The sequence below is a fragment of the Malaya genurostris genome, chromosome 1 (genome assembly GCF_030247185.1).
Source record: "Malaya genurostris strain Urasoe2022 chromosome 1, Malgen_1.1, whole genome shotgun sequence".
In the NCBI taxonomy this organism is placed as follows: Eukaryota; Metazoa; Arthropoda; class Insecta; order Diptera; family Culicidae; genus Malaya; species Malaya genurostris.
This window is the reverse complement of record NC_080570.1, coordinates 117901910-117925063: the sequence shown is the minus strand read 5'-3', so window position 1 is coordinate 117925063 and position 23154 is coordinate 117901910. Positions and strand designations below refer to the sequence as shown.

Genomic DNA, 23154 nt, shown 5'->3' with positions numbered 1-23154 from the left:
TTGGAAATGATGTTCGAATTTGGGTGAGTTCAACGCTTCGGAGCCATCTACCGTTGCTGTGGCCGAAAAAGGCCATTCGCGGGAGGAGGTGGATGTGGTGGACCGATCCGATACGTCGGACCGCCAGGAAACCAGGGGTACTAATTATCAATTATTGTTACACTTATACGATTCGATTACACGCGCACTTGGTTACCAACCTGAGTATGGTGTAATTTCGGACGGACCGTGCTGCGGGGGCAGATTGGGATGTGCGGTCACGAATTCGACATTCACTGATCGGCTGGATATGCAATGATTTTGGGGCATTTTTCTGCCTAACGATCGATAGGTAGTTTGGTTAAGCGAGGGAAGTGAAAGTTGAATCCGATTGAAGAATGCTTCGTTGAATTGCAGTATTGCTTCGAAATCTGATTTTCGAGAGACAATCCATAAGTGAATTACTTAAATGTTCGGCTTTCATCCATCAATAAGCAATAGTTTAATTTGAATCAGAATTGTAAGTCGGTTTGATAGATTTGGTCGAGTGAAGTTATACAATTTCAGAGTAAGTAGTAGTAAATACAACAAAATTCTCTGCGGATGAGAGAACGATAGTTCTCTATTCTTATCTATCCATCCCTAGCAAAAAAGTATTAATTTTGTTCGATAGCGAGAGCTTTAAATGCACTTTCAATAACAACTTTCAACAAAGCCATTACAGACTTGACGGTTCGTTGCAAAAGGGAATTGGTTTTACAAGCCAGTTGTATTTTCAAGCCTGAAATAATTCTTGTGATCGTAGCTTATGATTCTTTACGCTAAGTCATGAATTTTACGTTCCAAAAATTACATCTTTTTTATCACATTCATTTATTTTACTTCTGATTTGCGTACATATTTCAATGGAAGAATGTCTCTTTTAGTTCTTTGGGAAAATGTTGTGGCCTTCAGAAGGACCGATTAATTGTGTTTTCTCGAATTCAAACAACCAGGCGCTGAATGTAATCGCCATTAAGCGTAAGTTGCACTACGAACACTGTACGGAACGAATCCAACGGTGCGAGCGATGAACAAAACAGATTTCAATCGTCAGTTTCTTGCTAACGCTGTAGGCCAGGGAAATTCTTGCAGTTAAGATTTTTTTTAACCGTCCGGCAGCAGAACTGCACGCAGTGCGGATTGGTTCAATAGTGAAGCAATTTTATAGAAGGCTTTCTTTTTACATGATTTCGTTTGCAGCTTTGCTTGGGCGGTCCTAACGGCTGCAAAAATATAGGGCGATACTGAATTTTTATGAAATAATATGAAGCTTAAATTCAAAGGTCTTATAGCCCCATACAAACAGGGTTGCCACATATACTAGGGTTGCCACATATTTATCTGCATTTTACAGATTTTTCAGATAAATTAATAGATTTTCAATAGCGTGAATTAAAAATTGAATAATGATCGAATTAAAATATTTTGAATCATAGTACTGTTGTTTCTCGAAGTAAAACCATTATTCTGATTTTGTGTTAATTCTTAAAAGAGGATAAAACTTACATAAACGAGAACACCAAGAACAGTAAACACAGATGTCCTATCTGCTAATAAGGATTTTTCTATGCTCACTTAATCTTGCAACTAGTGTAGCGTAATTCGTTATGCTTTCAAAAATTGCTTCTGATAAGATGGGAAGATGATGGCCTCGGACATCATAACGTAAGGTAATAAAAAAGGAAGGTTGCCAATTGCACTATACCTAATAAACGAAAGTAAAAATAATTTCAGAGTGGATTTTAAAAGTTTTTTATCAAATCATTATTTCGAGAGGTGCAAACTTGAAAATAACTTCCAACGTTTTTCCAACTACAAATTCAGACCAAGAAAGACTTTTTCATTTCTTATCACATTCCATATACAGATTTTCAATACAGGTTTTTGATCTCCTGATACAGATTTCCAGATTTTTCTTCTAAAAAAATGCAGATTTAAATGTGGCAACCCTGCATATAAAGCTCCTGAATTTCGACTTCCGGAATTACAAGGAAATATGTGGAAATTTATGAAAAAAGGCGCACTCAATTTTCTCGCAAATTTCTTCAACGATTTTCATAAACTGAAATGCAAATAAAAGGTCTTCAATTTTTTTAAAAGTCTCTGAAAAGCTGATCCAGGTCCGACTTCCGGTTCCGGTTTTACAGTGCTTCCTTTTTTGTGATAATTTCAATTTCATGAGCTTTTTTCACAAGCGATGGCGAAAAGAGGTGCAAGTTTTTATAAGACTCTAGTTGGCAGATCTTGTTAGTTAGTGCATATAAAACTACTTTGGGACTACTAGTTCCCGGTTTCCGCTTCCGAAAGCACCGATAATAGTGAAAAAAAGTTCCAAAAACGGAACTCACTTCGATTGCTCAGCAACGGTTCCGAAAGTATTGGTCGATGAGTGTCAAACCATTCAAATCGTGATTCATAATGACGATTCAAAATTGGTACACAAAAAAAAAACACCACCGGCGCAGCGTGCTTTGCTCGATTTCGTATAACGCGCACGATTGCCACATCTAAATCTATATATTTCAAGTAGAAATGTGTACATTTGTAAATCCTTCATTCAATTTGTACCTACCTGTTAGTGTTATTACGAAATCATGATAATGATGCTTTTGTATAAACATATACTTATTGCCTTTAAGTATAAGTCCTTTAACGACTGGTTTTGGATTGTTGCATTGTTATGGACGGCTTTTCTCAGTCTAAAAAGTGAGGCAGACGATTTGTTTTTAAATTTGCCCGACGTTTCGGGCGTTTTTGATGGCCTTTTTCAAGGGAAAATTAATTTTGTCGTCTTTGTCGATCTCGTTTATTGCAAACGGTAAGAAGTTTGTTGTAGTCTGTTTTTTTTTCAAAATAATGGAACGGATTCTGTATCAACGGCATTAAACACTTTTATTTACGCGCACTACTAATTGGTATTTTCTCTTATAGAAAGGTTATGCAATCTCTTGATTAATTGACTAGTGAAAATTGGCCCGGAGGGCTAAGTGTATCATTCGACACAGTTCATCGAGCTGAACAATGTCAATGTCATACTCGCGTGTCAAATAATGTCACTCATGGAATCAAAATCTTATAGTTACATAGGTTGCTATTGAATTTCATCATGCTTTCTTAGGGTAGAGTGTTTAAAATTGCACACCGTCATTTAGAACGAAGATGCAAAAAAGGGTAAAATTCTTCTAGATTCGATTTAAAACTGATTCAATTTGTAGGTTATATTATTGACCTACTAAACGAAACGACTTTGGGTATACTGGTTCCAAGTTCCGGTTCCAGAAGTACCGGAAATAGTGGTCAAAAAGTCTAAAACGAGACTGGTTTTTTACACAATCTAGGCGGCCAATTGACCCAAAACGTAAGATAAACTGTTTACCGAAAGCGGCTCTCAATTTGGTAATTGGATTTGGGTTTCGCGTACCGTGTGGGATGTGGCACCGTCTTGTTGAAACCACAAGTTAGGCATGTCAAATTCTTCAATTTTTGAAAAAAATAATCGTGAATCATCACACGGTAGCGCTCGCCATTCACAGTAACGTTCCGCCCATCGTCGCCTTTGAAGAAGTACCATCGGCCCATAATCCGCACCAAACAGTTACACTGGTAGCTCCTGGAATGCTTCTGGCTATTTTTCAGATGTGGCAGTTTTACTTGTTGACGTATCCATTCAACGAGAAAGGAGTTTCATCGCTGAACACAATTTTCTTCCTCCAACTTTGCCAGCGTCCATTCATGATTGAATTATAGACCATACTGAACAAGTTTGACAATGATACAAGACACGATTCACGCGTGATCTATCAAAAACAGTGATAGCAAAAATCACCCTTTACAAGCCTACGCTCGTTTGAAAGCTACTATTAAATTTTGGATCAAGTTCGAAAATCAAATGGTTGTCACATCTGGTTCCGGTGATAGAATGGTATAAGCGACGTGACCAACTTACCGTACATTTATCATCGGATGAGTTTTCACGAAGATGACTACGAACTTCGATAAACTTATTTGAAAGCTAACAACGTCAATCAGATTTGGATGGGTTATAGCGAACATTTCCGGTTAATCGACAAATCTCAGTGTTTATCAATGCAAAAAAAAATCCCTGAGACGAAAGAATCGTTTTCGAAAGATTTAGACTCGATGGAAAGCTACTATTAGGTTATTTGATCAGCTCACAATACCAATGGCCGAGGATAGAATCGTACAAATGTTTTAACGAGACTATTTAAATGGTAAGAGAAAAGCATTACCACACCACTAGGTGGATTGCAGACATTGTGGTTATTGATCAATACAATAGTAAAGCAAAATCCTGTCTATGCTCAATTACTGATGACTTGGCACTGCTCCAGAATACATCTGTGGGAGCTTTTGCCGAGCTAACGTTAGAAACTTTTACCGACAATTTCGGCAACAAATGACAGTTAACGGTTGCGTTTTAGTCTTGTTTGGACTTGTCTTATTTTCGCGTTAGGTACTAAATTGACAGTTACCAAATTTATGACTGCCGAGGAGATTACCGAGTACTCGGCGATGAAATTTCGACATTTTTTTCTCAGAGATTCAGCAATAGAATTAAAGTGTGTAGAAAAAACTGAAGAGCTTTGCAATATTTTCGGTTTGGCTTTGGTTCAATTCGACAATTTTCGATATCACCCAGGACCATGGAACTTTTCGTTTGATCAACAAGTCCAAGTTCCTACTTTTCTGTTATATTCAAATAAGTTCGATTACTTTCCATTTTCACTTTCGCTTCGGGTTAACTATAAAACAACTATTAATACGGAAAAGTTGTCCAAATCTTCCAAAGCGGCGGTCCGTGATCGTTTCTGTTTATCTACGGTAAAAGTTCATTGATGCTTTCGCCGCCTCCATCGCCGTTCGTTTTCTTCAGACCCACGCAAAACAATAGGAAAAGTATGATGAATTTGCGTCTCACGGCACGGATGTTGGATGCTCCGCCGAGGTAAATTGTAACTGATAATACACCCGAAAGTGAAACTCCACACACTTGGCATTGGTAAATAGACTGAGGTGACTTCTCAGCTTGGGAACGGCCGCTCTTCTATCGCAAATGACATTACGAGCGTGGTTTATTGTTTCCCCATAACGTAAGTACGGTACCTACCTACCTACCGCTGCGCTGCCGCGCCGCACTCGGAACGAAGGTACTTTTATCGGTGTGTACACTTGGCCTTCCCGCATCTGAACGAAAATCGTGCGCGCTTCGTCGTCACTGACAGGCTGTCAGTGTCGGGTGTATAAATAATGGGAAAGCGCCCCCTACCGGTGGTGCCTCATACATACAGTCCGGTTCGGTTCGATTTGGTTCGGTCCGTGACGATTCCAGTCATCTTCCAGTTAGAAATCGTGGTGCTTTCATAGTGGTGTGTTATTACACCAGATAAAATACTCTACTGCACTGCATCAGGTAATGAAATTATTACGAGTTTTATTACCGATCTTTGCCTTCCTGTACGCGAAAGAGCTCCGTACGCCGAAATAATGAACGAAAGAAACAGAAACAACAACAAAAAACATGAGCAATTTCGATACGGCGCTGGAGGGAAGAGCAAGACAGCAGCAACCACAGCAGGTCGATTGGTTGGTGGAGTAACGGGCAATCGAAGCAACCGGCAGAGAAAGAAAACAGAGAACAAAGACAAAAGAATTGCGCATCCATTTCTCTCCGCGCGTTCGATTCATCATTAACTTAAAAATATCGAATTTTTTTTGTTACAGGCTTTTTGTGAAGATAAATTGAAAACAAATTAAAACAACAAAAGCAAGTGTTTCGAAAAATACACTCACTCCCTCACTCACACAAGCTGGCCGCACTTGTGAGTCCGTTCCGAGTGGAAGCTGGCATCTCGAAAAACTGCACACACGATTTTGATGCTGCTTCTGTTTTTGCTACTGAAGTGGAAGTGAAGTGGCAGACAAATAAAGAGCAAGAAAAAAAAGGAAACCAAGCATAGCAAAAAATAAAAAAAGAGGTAATACAATTGCTTCTGGCTCCCCTTTTGTGTGAATAAGGTTTTGTACATTGTGTGCATTGCGAAAGTCTTGCACATTTCGATCCAATCCGAAAGACACCAAAAACCAAACCAAGCCCAGTGATGGTCAACTGTCAAAAGTGACAGCTGTCAGCTGCTTTCGTCATGATTGGAATGCTCAGACGTCACATGATGCCCCTGCCGGGACGTACGCCGTTTCGCGGGTAGAGAAATTATTATTTGGTCAGCGACCGTTGGAACGTACAGCATCCAACCGCCCACCCCCCCGTTCTTTCGCTGTGCTAAACTAAAACAAAACGTCCGTCGTTCCACACGTGCGCGCCTTCAGTGTCGGATTTGCTCGTGTGAGTGTGGTTCCGCACTTTTTTTGCTGCTCGTTGTTTCTGCTTTGTTTCACTCCCTTCCGGAGAAGATTATCAACCTCACTGAGCCAGCCCCGTAGCCCCGGTACGGTCCGACGGTCGCATCCAAAACGTCAACAAACGGCACAGTTCCGCAGCAGCAGCATCATCAGAGCTCGGCGTCGCGTCGGTGTATTGGTGCGAATGGATCACCGACCGTCGCGTTTCATTGCGAAAGCTTTCGGGTTCCCGGGAGCGGGAGCTTCTTCAGCAAAACAACAACCCTCCGCGGTACCGAAAGGGTGGCCCAAATAAGTTTTCAGTGCATCTGTGAATCTGTGTGTTGGTGTTTGTTTTTTTTTGCTCAGTGATTTGGCAACTGTGTGTGCTTTCTTTTTCAGTGTCTCTTCTTCTTCGTGTGCACGTGTGTTGGTTAATTCAGAGCATTCTACTAGATTCGATTGAAAAGTAACCCGCAAAAAAATAAAGGAAAATAGCCCACCCGGTTTATATTGACCGTAAACAAAAGAAGAGAGTGTAATAGTAGTGAGCCAGAAAACCGTCCCGCCGTTTGTCGTCACAAAACAAAACAAAACAAAACCGACGCGAGGACGACGGGGTCGGCAAACTGACAAGTGAGCCGAAAGGAAAGCTGCTGCAAAGCAAACGACGCCAGAACAGAAAACGTGACACCCGAAGGAGCAAGCGTCCGGCTGCTGTATTTTCTGTAAAGGGTAAGTTTTCACGTCACATCTCCGCTCAACCGCCCCATCCCCCTCCTTTTCCTGGTGCTGTGATTTTATTCAAAACCGTGGGGCATCATAATGGGTTCGTTTGAAGGATGTTCGGTTCCAGTAGGGTAAGGGAATGATCTAGTTTTTAAGTCTTGAAACTTGAAACGTGACGGGTCGGAGAATTCATACGATGAGCAGAGACGGGTTATAGATGCAGACTTGATATCACAAACAAGGACAAAGCTTATGAAACATTTATGACTATGGTTCAGAATTACCTACTCGCAGCTCGTCGAGTCCAGTTTACTCTTCGTTGTTTCGTCTTCGATTCACCAATGCATAGCAGTTGAAATTGAACTTCTCGTTCCGTTCAACTTGAAATTTCTGCTTGAAGAATGCAATTTATTTATTTGTTATCATTGGACTTTACAATCTAACTGATTAGAGTGGGGAAAAGCCAGTTTGAGTGTACCAACACATTCCAATTGTACTATTCTCAAAGAGCCATAAAACATAACTATCTTTTCCAATATGCTAGAATTGATACATAATACATACGTAATTGTTGTTGTTAAATAAATTTCGAACTTGAATTCCGAATCTGAATCAAGGAACTGAATTCAGTTCCAAAATCTAGCTCTGTAACTCAAGTTCCGAGTTCAATTTCAACGTGCAGGTTCTGAATTCTGGAACGGAATTTTAAAAATGGTATTCTGAATCTGAATTAAGGAATTAGAGTATGACACTAAATGCATGAATTAAATTATGGTTCAGAAGTCAGTTCGTAGATCAGACCTAAAATTTTGTTTCAGAATTCAGATCTAGAATCCATGTCTTGTATTTTGCTCCAGAACACTGAAGTTGAATTTCTGAATCTATGTTCTGGATACGAATTCCGAACCTGAGTTAGGGTACTTCCAAAATTTAGTTGAGTAACCAGTTCCAAAAATCCAGTTACAGAATCTAGAATTAGAATTCAGTTCTGAAACTGAAACCTGATATTAAACCGTAAATTAAGTTCAGAATCCAGACTTTGAACTCAGTTTTGGAATTCAGTTCCAGAAGGTTTGTTTTTGCTGTTTGCTGGTTGAAGGTTCTCACTACGCTTCCAGTTTCGTCTGACGTACAAGAAGAAAGTGCGGTAAAATTTCATTTTCTATCGAATAATATAAGATGAAAATGAAATTTATAACCACTGACTGTCAGCATATCCCTTCTCATTCATTTCACTTTTGTTGCCATACTCAAGTGAAGCTCCAAGAATTCATCGTCATTTGAATAATCGTACCTAGTCATTTGAAGTTTTGCTTGCTTAGTGTCAAGTGCGAAGAAGTCTAGTTGCGGAATAAACTAAGCTTTGTTTAGAAGAGAATCGATTGAATGCTGCCCGTTCGGTACGTCAGCGAACGTTGTGTGTGTGTCAGAGTGTAAAGTTTACTGCAGTAGAGCGATCGTCAGTGTGTTTTACATACGGTTTCAATTGAATTGAATGAAGTTTTACTGTACTGAGTTGAACATCGGAACTGAGACCACAGACTAACAGACATGACAGTATGAGTGAATTCTTATAAAATTAATTTTTCGTGATGCACTAGTTCCACCTATAGTGTACTGCGCGAACTATTTACCATCTGTACACCCCTTGTGTCATGTAAAAGTTTTTTTACTAGTTGGTTTCCCCTCGTTTGTCAACACCGATCAGCTGCTTGCAGTGATGCCTGATTTCATCAAAATATTTGAAAATGAATCGTCACAATAAATTATTGGATTACGTTGATAATATATTTAACTTTTTCGCGATGTTGGAAGGTAACCATTTATTTGACTCAACGTTGTTCGTCTAGACTATTTTTTATTGTGTTGGTAGTTTTCATCCGAAATTAAGTGGTGGCAGACCAGAAGCAAGTAAATATTGTAACGAAACGGGTTCGATTTTGTATTGCGTTGTAGGATGAAAAGTAGGCACAATTATGTATATAGTTTTGGCAATATGTATTAAATCTGTATCCTGCATGAATTTCGCATGGAAGTATACAAATCAATACATTACAGGTAATTCTGTATGAATGGCAACTCTGTTGGTAAATGAAAAAAATAAACACATTCTAGATGACAGACAGGATATTTTTGATAGGGTAACGTGGCGCCATCATGACATATGTGAGTACTGTCCCAAATAAAGGAATATTCGAAATGACCGTTAAAATGATTGAAGAATCTAATTTGAGTGTCCTGTCTGTTAGTCTGTGCTGAGACTTCGTCGAAACCGTCGCACGGATGCGGAAAAGGCAAGAAATCGTTGGGTTTTCCTCATTGTTTCAACTAGTTTGAGATAACTAAATTTTTGAGTTATTTATGGTTATCTCACAATCCACCTGGAATTAGAAAACGGCTGATCAGAGCAAATAAATATCATTTTCATTGACTCAAAACAGACAAAAATGGCGGGAAACTCTCAGCTCGGCTTGCAAATTTTTAGAGCGAGATCCACGTGCTTGTGAGGAATTTTGGCAACCGGTAGAAGCCTAGCTGCATTTCGGCTGCTGTCAAAATTTTCCAGGCGAAATTGTGTTATTCTCTCGCCGTACGTGTTTTGTTAATTTCGCTCTTCCTTCTTTTTTGTTCGATTTTATTTGATATTCTTTTGATATTCGCCAATACCACATGTACATACAAAAAAAATCGAATCTTGAGACGAGGTAAATGAGATTGAAATATGGGTATATTTGGTAGTGAGAAAGCAATGTTATTGTCTATAACATTTTCCATAATAAGTATATATGAAGTAAAATTTAGAAACGATTCAATTCGGTTCTGTTAATTTTGTATGGCAAGAATCCTGCAGAAATAGAACCGTTTATAACCGCTAGGCGAAGTTCTCTATCGGAAACGGCTGTGGCATTGTTGGCGGACTCTTGCCGGAATTCTGGCAGAATGCCGTCTAGGGAAATCTGCCCGCCACGTACAAGTGGGCACGTTCCTTCAACAGCACTCAAATAAAAATTCACGTTCGATTCACTTGAAAAATCACGTAGAATGGTTTCAAATGTCAAATTGGATATTTTACGTGACGAAAATGAATGTTATACGAACATCCCCTAAAATGAATAGAGTCATCACATAAGGTTTACGTGAATTGACCAAACGTCAAACAATCTACGTGAATTTCCAGTGTAAAAAACTCGATTTTGAAAATGGCGAGCAGTGGCCCTCGAAGTGTAAGTAGTGTAAATATTTGCGAGAAAAGTTATTTAATTACAATTTTTTACTCCATCGGCCGGACCATTCCAGTATGAAAGTTTCCATGTGTTCAACTGGACCGAGTGCCTGCGTGAGTCCGGAAGTTTACCCGCTCCTGCCGAATGCTTCAAACAGGCCGTCGCACAGTGGTTCAAAAGCGCAATTTCACGCTCTTGATTATTAACTCATAGGAACGTGGTTTTTTAGGTACAGTATCTTCAGCAAAGTTGTTCAGAATGATAGACGCCATCTTTTGGTAAGTTTTATTTATGTGATTAATCCCCCTAAAAGTGAGATAAAAATATTATTTTAGTTCAGAGAAAACATAGGGACTAAGTTACTTCGACAAAGTTACTCAGAAGATTATTTCAAACAAATTTGCTGAAGATACTATTCCCGTAACTTGAGTGTAATTCATGATATAATGTATTTTCTGAAAAGGGTGTCCTAAAACCAGTTTTTGTATGAAAACACATATATTATCAATTTATATGAGTTTTTCATGTTCTACAAAGTTTTTCATCATTAAAAACTAAAAACTAACAATTTTCTCAAACATACTATGCTGCTATCATTTCAGTTTTATGAAATAGAGCCATTTTTCATGGTTTTTATTACAAAATTTCAACTTGTCTATCATCAAAAGGCGCAGAAAGGTCCAGATGAGACTACTTACATATTAAACTACTTGACAAGAGCTTTCATACCGTGGTTGAATTACTCGTCTGCGATCGTCTGCAGGCGAGATATGTTCTTTTCAAATATCCTTGTCCTTGACATTTGCAATGATAAGGTTCATTGCATATCAGATCAGACTTCAGTATATATTCGTTACCATGTCAACTCTCACAATAAATGATTTTTATGGACATCGAAGTCTACAAATAGAAAAGTTTAGTAATCATTACAGACGTTTTTTGAAAGTGGGATAAGAAGCCACGACTTTGAAAAAGGGCAATCATCATGTCGAATTACATTATGTCATTTTTTGGTATTTTTTTATATAGAAAAGCTCTGCGGATAAATAACCTCTATTTATCACTCTATTTATCAATTGAAGTGGAGATCGATAAACGCTTGCTATATTGTACTGTTTACAATGATTAAGAAGTTTCTTTTATACAGATGTCGGGAGTATTATACACGCGAGCAATACAGATCACTTACGAATCGGGATCCCATGAATTGGTTATTAGTTTTATCGGATCCTTTGATTACAAATATTCGTGAATGGCCAAAACAGTCCAAGAAGAATCTGTCGGACGATGCTAAGAGTCTTTTAGCGGGTTAAGAACATTGTCAGCTATCATAAAATAAATACAAATAACTAAAAAATGAGTTTTAATCATACTTTTCTCTGCCATAAGATGACATAACTTAATTCGATTTGATGATTGCCATTTTTAAAAGTCGTGACAAAACAGTTACTAAACTATTCAATTATTAGACTTCAATGTGCAAAATAAATCATATTTTGTGGCAAGTACCATAGTAATGAATATATACTAAAATCTGATCTGACATGAAGTGAACCTTATCATTGCAAATGTCAAGGACAAGCATATTTGAAAAGAACATATCTCGCCTGCAGATGATCGCAGACGAGTAATTCAACCACGGTATGAAAGCTCTTGTCAAGTAATTTAACATGTAAGTAGTCTCATCTGCACCTTTCTGCGCCTTTTGATGATAGACAAGTTGAAATTTTGTAATAAAAACCATGAAAAATGGCTCTATTTCATTAAACTGAAATGATAGCAGCATAGTATGTTTGAGAAAGTTGTGTAGTTTTCAATGGTGAAAAACTTTGTAGAACATGAAAAACTCATATAAATTGATAATATATGTGTTTTCATACAAAAACTGGTTTTAGGACACCCTTTTCAGAAAATACATTATATCATGAATTACACTCAAGTTACGGGAATAGTATCTTCAGCAAATTTGTTTGAAATAACCTTCTGAACAACTTTGTCGAAGTAACTTAGCCCCCATGTTTTCTCTGAACTGAAATAATATTTTTATCTCACTTTTAGGGGGATTAATCACATAAATAAAACTTACCAAAAGATGGCGTCTATCATTCTGAACAACTTTGCTGAAGATACTGTACCTAAAAACCACGTTCCTATGAGTTATTAATTAAGAGCGTGAAATTGCGCTCTTGAACCACTGTGCGTCGGTATGAAGCTAGAGACACTGGAACCATGTAATGCGACTTCAACCTGCATCGGTAGTGTTGTGGGAGTTCTTGGATCTCGACTTCGGCTTCGGTTGGATGGCAGTGACAACATAAACGATTTCTGGAGGCTTGTCGATTTGAGATACCACGACGTTGTTAGTGGCTTTTTAAGCCATTGGAATTATATGACAATTTTCTGAAATAAATGTTTTATATTTCATGGCATTTTTCATTTCATAGATTTATATCAAAATCTGGAATCTCCCTTTCGACTTCAACCAATATATAAAATAGTAATTTTCTGGTATCTAAATTTGATATGAACTGATAGATAAATGTGATATGAACAGTACATTACATTTTACCTATGAAACACGTTACTTTTACTGGATTATGCATTAAACAGCTTTTAAATGCCAGTCCATTAAAATCTACGTGAAAAGTAGGGTGGAAAATATTCACATAACTTTTCACGTAACTATAATATGATTATTATTTTGAAAGAGTGATTCTACTTTTCCTTTAGGTCAAATCCGTAGATTACAGAAATCCGTAGATACAGATAAATCCGTAGGGTTGGCTTCACTGCCACTCAACGACAAAAGTCACACAGACGTAAAGTTTGACTCTACTTAAGCGAAACTTTGTAATTATGCTGTACCTCCATGTCTGCAGGCATTGCATTATTCTGGCTAAATCTACAAAATCTGGCTAAATATCTGGTTTGTTAGAGTGTCTGTCGAAATGATAAAAATCTGGTAAATGCCAGATAAATCTGGAACATTGGCCAGTGAAAACCGTACACTGAAAATCATTTTCACCTATTTTCTAAGGAGAAACCGCTCATTGTCGAGCTCTTCTATAAGCTATACCCAAAATTAGGTTGTTATCTACTCAAACTTTGACTTGATCGTAAAAAATGGGTAGCGTGCTTTGTTATGGCATAACACTTTTGTAAACTAACATTTACCTAAATTTTGAGGTCATCACTCGTTACCTAAAATTGGGGAGATGCACTTCATTAGTTAATTTTGGGTAGGTTTGTCCCAAAATTAGGTAGCGGCTGGTAAGAGTGTATATACTGTGCAGTATCAATATTCAACCCAGAGATGCCAAGTATGCAGATTTGTCTTATATAGTGCTGCCGACATTTTGTTGCAGACTTTTGAAAATCTAGTTTTTCGAAAAACTTGCGTCAAAATTTACAGACTTTTGAAATGGCCACATCTTTTTTTGCTCGCCAAACCAGTTTTGTATTTCATACTTTATAAAGAAATCAAGCCCGCAGATATTTTTCCGGATTTACAGCCTTCAAAACAGACGAAGTCTGAAGATATTCGAAAATTTTGCCTGGTATATCTGATTCAACCGAAGCTTTGAGAATCGACAACGACAGAAAACGGAACACAATGATTTTTACCTGTTGATGCTGGTATCTACAATAGTTTTAATTTACAAAATAAGTTTCTGGGGGTACTTTGATTTATCATGTTTTGGTTACTCTTTATAGCCAAACTTGACAGATTTTCATTATATCTAAGAAAGAATAAAAATATAAATGCGATTGATTCTCATTGCAGATGTTATTTTGGTTTCGTGTTGTCGTAGGGGAACGCGTGACGTTGGCAACAGCGAAGCCAACCCTACAGATTTCTGTATTTTCTACAGATCTACGGGGAAACATCTGACAATCTATGAATTTTGCAATATTCTTCCAGAAGTTTTCACATATCTATGGAAAATATTATTTTTTTAAACATTTTCATAAATTTATTTTTGCATGTCTAATTATAAAAGTATCAATACTTTTATTTATCACCGATCACTCATTCTTGGGAGCTTACCTTCATCGCTCAGAGCTCCAAGCAGTTAATTTTATATAGGGTAACAGAGGTATTTTGGCCCACTTTAGGATTGATTTTATTTGTAATATTTTTGAAAAACTCTTCCGCAATAGGTAATTTAATGTGATAAGCTTCAAATTAATGCAACATGGGTTACTTAACATCGATAAAATCCGAGAAAACCGATAAAGTTTTTCAGGTGGGCCAAAATATATGAAGTGGCCAAAATACCTCTGTTACCCTACATATATGAACATAACTAGACTTGAATCCAAATCTACGGATTTGACCTCAGGATAAAGTGGCAGCACTGGTTGGCATCGATACGCTCTTTCGTAGCAGTGAGAGACGAATATACTTTCTCTCTCTTCTTCTTCGATTAGGCTGTTGGATTGTATTCTTTCATTGAAAATACGTGACAATTTTTAGCTCTGCGGATGATAGTAAAAATTTAGCTTAGCGCACAAAGAAATCAGCAAATTTTTAATCAGCTAGCTGTTCGGTAATTAGCTGTATGTCACTATCAGGCATCTGACACCGGTATGTGAGCACCAGCCATTTGAAAGTACACCGATTACGTTGAGCCCCTCGTGTTTCGAGCCCTAAACACTGCGATGTTTTTATACTCATCGCGATTCTCAAATTGTGAAATTTACCTGCACTTGATGTCCCAAAACACTGTCTGCTGTATTTCAACTAAAACGGCAAGTTATTGTGAGAGAGTCTACTCAAAATTCACTAATTTTCGTGCACTAAACGAGATAAACCGTAAAGCAATTGTATTATTGATTGCTTGTTTACGTTTCAATCAGCTGATTTTGAAGTTCTGATTTTGATCTAATCGAGACAATTGGGGGGCTGCTTTTGTTCCAAAATGGACCAGTTTCTGATTGGCTGATTTTAATGTTGCTACCCGCACATTGTGAAAAGAAAAAACTTTTTGTAGACGAAAATAAGAAAACAAGTTTATTAAAATGTATAATTTTAGCTCACCAATGAAAATGAAATTTTTCAGAGGATGTTTCACTTTTTTTGTCGTGAATACGACTTACTTTACTATGGGGTGCCTTTTCAAAATTTACCCTCTGAGAGAGTGATAAGTTTTTGATCGTGAATATCTATTGTTGTATCTAATGAATCAACATAATTCTTGCGACATGCCATCGGAAATATGATCACAATTTTATGATAAAATTTTCAGTTTCGTGACTTTCTGAAATGTTTGGTATAAACGAGTATCAAAGAGGATAATTCATGAGGCGCGTTTGCCTTTCTCGTATTTTGAAAGCTCATAGCTCAGTGATCTGTGGAAGGATTTATATAATCTAACTACAAATAGAATCGAAATTTTTCAATTTAAACGTGTATAGCAAAAGCCTTGAAGTATTTCAATAGTACACTATTGAAAAACCTGTCTCATTTGACCCATGTCAACACCAGCCAATCAGAACGCGTTCTAAGGAAGAGAACAAAATATCTGCTGCTGTACAACAAATCGTCCGAGAAAAATGTTCCGAAAAGTGGTGAATATCGCAGTGAGTTCCTCAATTTGGTCCTTCTGAATGCTGGAAACGAATCCCTACAGCATATTGATAGTTTCTTTCAATAAATTATGCAAATCCGAAATGAAATAATAAAATAATTAAAAATCTGTATGTATGGCTATTTTTATAGTTGTTAGGACCGCCCATTAGTGAAAAAGCTACAAACGAAATCACATAAAAAGAAACCTCTTAACAAAAATTGAATCAGTTTGGATTCTATCGCCACTGCGAGCAGATGTGTTTTGTGTCGTCTGCACAGCTTTCGACAAGAGCGATTACGTCACAGCTGCCAGTCATTTGCATTGATCAAAAAACAACGGTGGAGAGCATTACACAAAATCAGCCGTTCTAATATCTCTAAAAGTTTTCTAAAGAACTATTAGGATTTGTTGTTCGCAAATCGAAGGTAATTATCCTCAGTTTAGTGCAAATCAAGAACAGTTTGGTTAGATTTGTGCACTTTTCGCTGTGTGAAATTCACAGTAATCGAGATCAAGTGAAGCTTTCTTTGTTTTTGCGAAAAATGTGAAAAAGGGGAATGCTTGCATAATTCATACATTTGATATTCGGAAGTGTTAAGGAACATGTCAGTTGTTTTCGTATTCACGACCAGTGCGGTAAAATTTCATTTTCAATCGAATAATATAAGATGAAAATGAAATTTATGGCCGCTGACCGTCAGCATATCCATACTAATTCATTTGACTTTGGCCGCCATTTTCAAGTGAAGCTCCCGGAATTCATCGTCAGTTGAATAATCGTACCTAGTCATTTGAAGTTTTGCTTGCTCAGTTTCGAGTGCCAAGTAGTCTACCTGCTTCATTGCCTTCGCTCTTGATAGTAAGCAAATTCGAATGAATAGATTTAAAAATGGAGTAAAGTATTAAAAATTAAAACTGAAGGAGGAAACAATTAATTTATGTGTCTTCTGTGATTGATATTTCAGCTATCTGGTTTGTCTTTCATCTATTATCTTAAACCAATTCGAATGTTAACATGAACCTCATTTGAAGGCCGCTCTCACACTATTGAAAGAGATATTTTGTTACTTCAAGAGATGAACTGACGGTGCTTAAACTGAGCCTCGGTTGAAGAGAAAAGAGTGATGAATTGAATGCTGCCCGTTCGGGCCGTCAGCAAACATTGTGTGTGTCAGAGAGTGAAGTTTACTGCATTAGAGAGATCGTCAATGTTTTCCACATTCAGTTTCAATTGAATTGAATGAAGTTTTACAGCACTGTTCACGACATCCAGTTATGTCTCTGACATTACCCACCCGCCTTTTTTCAATCTCACTGTGTAATTAAAATCAGCATCAAGCCGTTTTTCTTTCTTGTGACTTAAAGTGTAAGCAAAAAAGATTAGTTAAATTAATGTAAACTCGAAAGTGTGTTTAGTTTTACGAGAAGAATGAACTGTTGTGTTCCACACTGTGGTCGCACTAAGCATTTCTATCCAAACTTGACTTTTTCCGGTTTCCAAAAGATCCGGTAATACGTCAACAATGGAATCGATTTTGAGTTCAACATGAGATATTTCGTGTTTTGTCATCAAAGCTCAATTAATTATTTTTAAGCATTAATATATATTAAAAAATGCATTCACCAAAACATTTTTCATGTTTATTGCAAATCGAAAACCGAGTATAAAAATTTAAATTAAATAAATATTTTCTCTTAGCATAATGTTATTAAAAAATCTGTGAATATGGCTACACTGCAGCCGATACGTTGGTATTTATTCCACAGGGAGAAAATGACGAAAAGGATGATTCGAAAGGAAGAATAAGAAGCCAGTTGTCAGCTCTTCCCTCTTGGAAAAAAACGTTCAACGGTGGTTCTTCATTGGTCCAATACGTTGGATCATTGGTCCAATGGAAGTCCAATCAATCGTTCAACGGGAGGCCAACACGGGACCTTCGTTTGCCGATTTTGAAACAGACCGTTGAACCGAATGCCATTTTTTTCATTCAACAAACCCGGCAGACAGAGGTCCATTGTTGAGCCATTTTCAACATGAGGAGTTGGAGCCCCGTTGGACTAGTTTTACTGCAGAATTTCTGAAGTTCTTTCCACTTATTTTTTTAAACTGACACAACATACCTGCACAATACTTCTACTTCACATAGAATAACAACAAATCTTCTTTCTATGTAAAGGTAACACTTAATTTTCACACTATATTTGCAAGAGGAAAAACAACAACAAACTGTTCCAGCAAACTGAACGAATATTTCGTGCAATATGTCGTTCAACAAGATCTAAAAGACCAACAAAATAGAACGGAGAACCAACAAAAAACCTGCTGAGAGGGTTGTCTTTAGAGATGGGCAATTCGCTCCTGACCTGTTCCAGTGAATCGAATCTTCAATGTGAGCTGACAGCTCACAGCTCATTTTAAAAGAACCGCAGCTCACCAGTTCACCGCACTGGTAAGGTGGAAACAAGCTACAGAATCTACGGATATACGGCTCTTGAAGAGCGAGTTCTGAATTAGAAGAAATGTGTGCATGAGCTTTGGTTCGTACTTCCAAATGTGCATCTATTCTTCTTTAACAGATTGAATGAGCCATTGTTAATACGAAATCTTACCTCACACTCAGTAGGCAAGTACATTCAGGGATGCCACTTTTGCAAATATTCTACAAATGTGACATAATAATTATCCGCAGACAAGTTAGTTCGCATAGCATTGTTCTTTATGTATCAATCATGCATATGAAAGAAAAACAGAGTAAAAGAACGGCGCCCAAAACTAACCTTCAGTTCAATCTCAATGACCTGATGAGCTGATACATTGAATCGGTTCACTTTAGTGAGCTGATCGGTTCGGAGCTGCTCACCGGTATGAGCTGGTTCGCACATCTCTAGTTGTCTTAGCTTTGCACCAGAGATGCCATTTATACAGATTTATCTGTATTATACAGATTTTTACATGCTCATACAGATTTAATACAGAGTACAGATTTTATACAGATTTCCACAATTTAATAAAGATTTATACAGATCTTACAAAAAATAAGAAAAAAAAAGAACTTTTCTGACAGCTATCTTTTAGTATTTGATTCCAGTGACGAGATAGAAGTCTATCAATCAACGGACAAATCCCATATTTATGTGGAAATCTGTTGTGAAATCCATTTACATTATAATTTGAAACCAATTTGAACTGATATTCAAGAAAATAATGGTATCATGAAACTTTACTGTCAAACTGAGAGTTGTATGACCCGACTTGACGTTGCATATTGGGCGTTGAAATTCCATATCAAATTATAAAGTCAACAATTTCAAACTAGATAAATATACGGAATTACAATTCAATTGTGGATAAAAAAAGTACGGGTGTGTTATGTTAGAGACATAACTGGATGTCGTGAATACGAATAAAACTGAATTCGAATTGGTAGTTGATCGATTGTGTGAATTGTGATACTTTCCCCTTTTTCACTACTAAAATTTTGAACGATGCGCCTAGACTAAAGTAAAGATTAGTTACAGAACCTTTTATGAAAGCGTTCATGATGGAGAGTGACAACTCGTCGAATTCCTGGATCTGAGTTCAAGAACTAAATTCAGAACTTAGAACAGACACAGAATTCAGTTGGATTTTAGTTTTAGAACTGACGATTTTTCGCCATGACTACCAAAATGGGTTGTATAGAGTACAGCAAATCAAAATTTCGCATAATTATTTGGGAGTATTATTAGGTTCTAAAAAGAACCGAATAGAAGAAGTCTGGAATAAAGAACTGAACCTGAGGTAAAGACGTAAATTTAGAATCAATAACAGACTCAGAATTCAGTTTCAATTCAAGAACTACAATTTCGAAACTGAAATCAGTTCCGAAATATAGTTCCAGAATCCAGTTTCAGCACACAGGCTCTGAATTCTAAACCTATATTGCGGAGATAAAATCTGAAACTTGAACTTATAGCTACGACTACTGGAAAGCAAATGAGAGTTGGGACCTGAGCGTATGAGGTTTTAACCATGCAGAATGTGCTCTCTCCGTCATTGCCGGTTGATGATTTCACTCCCTAGATGGCAGTCTTCACACCCTGATGGCCAGCAAACGAATGAGAGTTACGACCTGTGCGTTTGAGGTTTTAACCACGCAGAAGGTGCACTCACCGTCGCTGCTGGATGATGATTTCACTCCCACGACGTCTGCTTCCATCGAACGCACGAAAAGAAATGATCAATTTTCGACCACGGTTCCCCTTTTATACGCATTCAGTTGAAGATATGTGGCTGGCTACCTCAAAATCGTCGTCCTTGCGCGAAAAAGCCAAAAAGTTTTTCGCGTTGTTTTCAAAGTTTGCGAAAACTTAGTTTTTGAGTTGTTTGTGGTTATCTCACACTATTCAATATATTATCCTAAATTCCTGATCATATTTTTGATGAAATGGTGAAAGAATTATATTGCTGCCATTAATACAAGTCGAGATATTCACGATTAAGTTCTGCCCATTCTTCCAAATGGCTAATTTTGAGAAGGCACCCCATAGTAAAGTAAGTCGTATTCACGACAAAATTTAAAAAACTGAAATTTCGCCGTGGAATGTTCTTGTGAGAGCGGCAATGACTGATTGAATCTACCATCCTACAACCACAATCTATTGGAACAACATCTTTTAGCATCATTTTGTTGTAAGAATTTCATTTTATTAGTGAATACAGATTAAAACAGATTTTTTATATAAAGCAATACAGATTTTTCATGAAAATATCTGGCATCTCTGCTTTGCACTATGAAGATTGGAAAGCTTATGTCACTGGACTGCTGCCAACCAGGCTATGAAAATCACCATATATTGAGTGTCTGAGAGCTGATCTGTCAGAACTTAATTTCTCTTGATGTTACACTCACCAGGGCGCTCATTGATTGCCGATGTGATTGATATTATCTTCATTTCTCGTGTCACTGCTTGTTTACGATGTGACTACATATTAATCAAACAGCATTAACATTGAATCATATTCAATTACACCAATAAACTCCGAAGTCCGATGACTTGTTGCAAACAACAATGAACTTTATCATTTTATGTTTATGTTGTTAAAAAGTATCAAATAGTACTGTTGTTGTACCGTTGAATTCCACTATGTCACATTAGAGTATCGAATAGTTCTATAATCGCTGTGAACACTGACAGATGATTCGGTAAATATGATTTTTATTCTGTATAGTTATTCGATCGATGCCGCTTCATCTGTCCCACTTCAATGTTACAAAGTGTCAGAAAAAAAAAATTATTAGACGTTGATAAGTGTCGATGTAATCCAAACACATATCCTGACAATGAGAAGGTTATATGGTCTAAACATTGTATATTGATATTTTAAAGAATACTTGTTGAAAGTTTCAATTCAAACTACCCAGTAAATACAGTATAATCACCGGTTTGGTTAATCAAAATTCTGAAAATGGTTACTCTTTGCAATGGTTGTCATTGGTTTGTCATTGATTATTCAATCCGGACTCACCGTATAACTAGTATTTTTATTTGCAATGTTCTTTAAAAGAACTTATATTCATTCAAGTCCTATTTATTTTGTGACTCGTTAGAAACTGTGTAATTTCCAAAACTGTAGTTTTTGATACCTTCCGACTCAAAAAGAATTTATTAGAAAGACTCTGCCCGTTACATCGTATTCCTTGCCAAATCATAAAATTTCTCTAAGTTTTAGCTGCATTTTGCTGCGATTGGTTCAAGTGTCAAAGCACAATTTAATTGAATAATTTAAAAAAAATAATGTTTTCTTTTTCACCTACAGTCCACGTTGGTTTCCGTTGGCCTAGTCCCTTTGTTGTTGGCATACCGATTACGCTTCAATCCGACCGTTACGTATAAGTCGTCTAATTACCAGCAGCGTGAGTCCCTCCGGTTGGTTTTGGAAATTCACGCAACCAAAACATTCAAACAACAACAACAACCCTTCATCCGGTGCTGCTGGTTATTGAATTAGGGCCAATCGAGCAGTGCGGATCGAAGTGGTCTCGATCCGTTCGGAAAAATATCCGCTGATTCACATACGTCATCTTCGTAGGGCAAAACGAAACAATTCGGTTCAGAGGGAAAGATGAGTTTTTTAGAGTTTTGCTCGACGGATCGATCTGTGCGTTTAGTTTGTTTAATGAACTTATTACAACAGCCCTCGGTGAGGAACAAGAAGATCTCGGAACGGTCTTCTCGGGTGCAGCGGGTGCTTTTGTAATTGATGAATAAATGATTGCTTCCTTCCCGTAGGTACTTCGCTCATAATTCACGCATCCGTGCCTGTGCGTTCATCATTCATCCGATTGACGCCGGATCACTTCGCATCGCTTCGCATCGCAACTGACCGGAGATTTCAACGGGCTTCGGTTATGAGAAACCATCACGAATGTGTGATGGAAAGATGGTACGAATCTTTTCTTATTGGGGTAAAACACCTGCAATGCGTAAAGGCTTTTGCGCAACGAGAAGATGCTGCCACGAAGCTGCTGCTGTTGGTTGGTGGTGGAGGTGGCGATGGCGGTTACGGGGGATCATCGGCCGGTCCGTCCATGTTGATGCGAAATTGGGTAAGAGAAAAGAAGGAAGCTCCGAGAGGCCTTATACCTTCCTTTGGTCTCTCAGGCACTCAACACAGGTCCGAGACAGATCGACCCACATGTGGCTGCGGTGGCGGCGGCGGTGCGGCTGATACGCGGCTTGTTTTGCAACATAACATGTTACACTCACGACTCTGGGCTGCCGAACTCCAACCGGTTGAGAACTGGTATCGATTGGTTACGGGATTCAGTTGAATGCGCTGATTATATTTGACACTTTATAAGTGATAACACTGTTGTTGCTACCGAAGCTTAGAAAGCTCCCTGGCTCCAGTCAAATTAGCAAAAGTCATACTACCGCTGGCTGATTGTGCACCGAGCAGGAAAATTATTTCACCCGGTATTACCATCTAGGAGCCACCTAGGACTGACTGCGCGGAGTGGGATTTCAATTTCATTGGTCGAATTAAAAAGTAATTACCCTATTACTCTTTAGCCGAGTGCTTTCCACTGGCACTGCCGAGATGTTCGCCCGAATTCTCCGCCCTGACTGCCTGCCACGGTTGTTGGCAGGTGCCAGCGAAGTGCTGGAAGGTGAAATGTGAAAATTTTCAAATGGTAGTTTCAAAATTGGAAAAAATCATACATTACATGGTCTTTGATTGAGCGCGGTGGATCTGCAAATTCCGT

The 23154-nt window shown here is 37.9% G+C and overlaps 1 protein-coding gene across 6 annotated transcripts in view; it reads left to right on the top strand.

Moving 5' to 3' along the window:
• The window catches only part of LOC131425576 (protein FAM107B), a 138486-nt gene that overhangs the window by 1070 nt on the left and 114262 nt on the right, over positions 1 to 23154 (top strand). For 4 of the 6 annotated variants that reach the window (XM_058587568.1, XM_058587567.1, XM_058587569.1 and 1 more), the window contains exons 2-3: positions 5764 to 6017; positions 6781 to 7113. The gene's annotated coding sequence lies outside the window, so the exon portion shown is untranslated. The remainder of the gene's footprint in view (positions 1 to 5763; positions 6018 to 6780; positions 7114 to 23154) is intronic. The other 2 variants (XM_058587570.1, XM_058587571.1) reach the window with 1 other exon arrangement.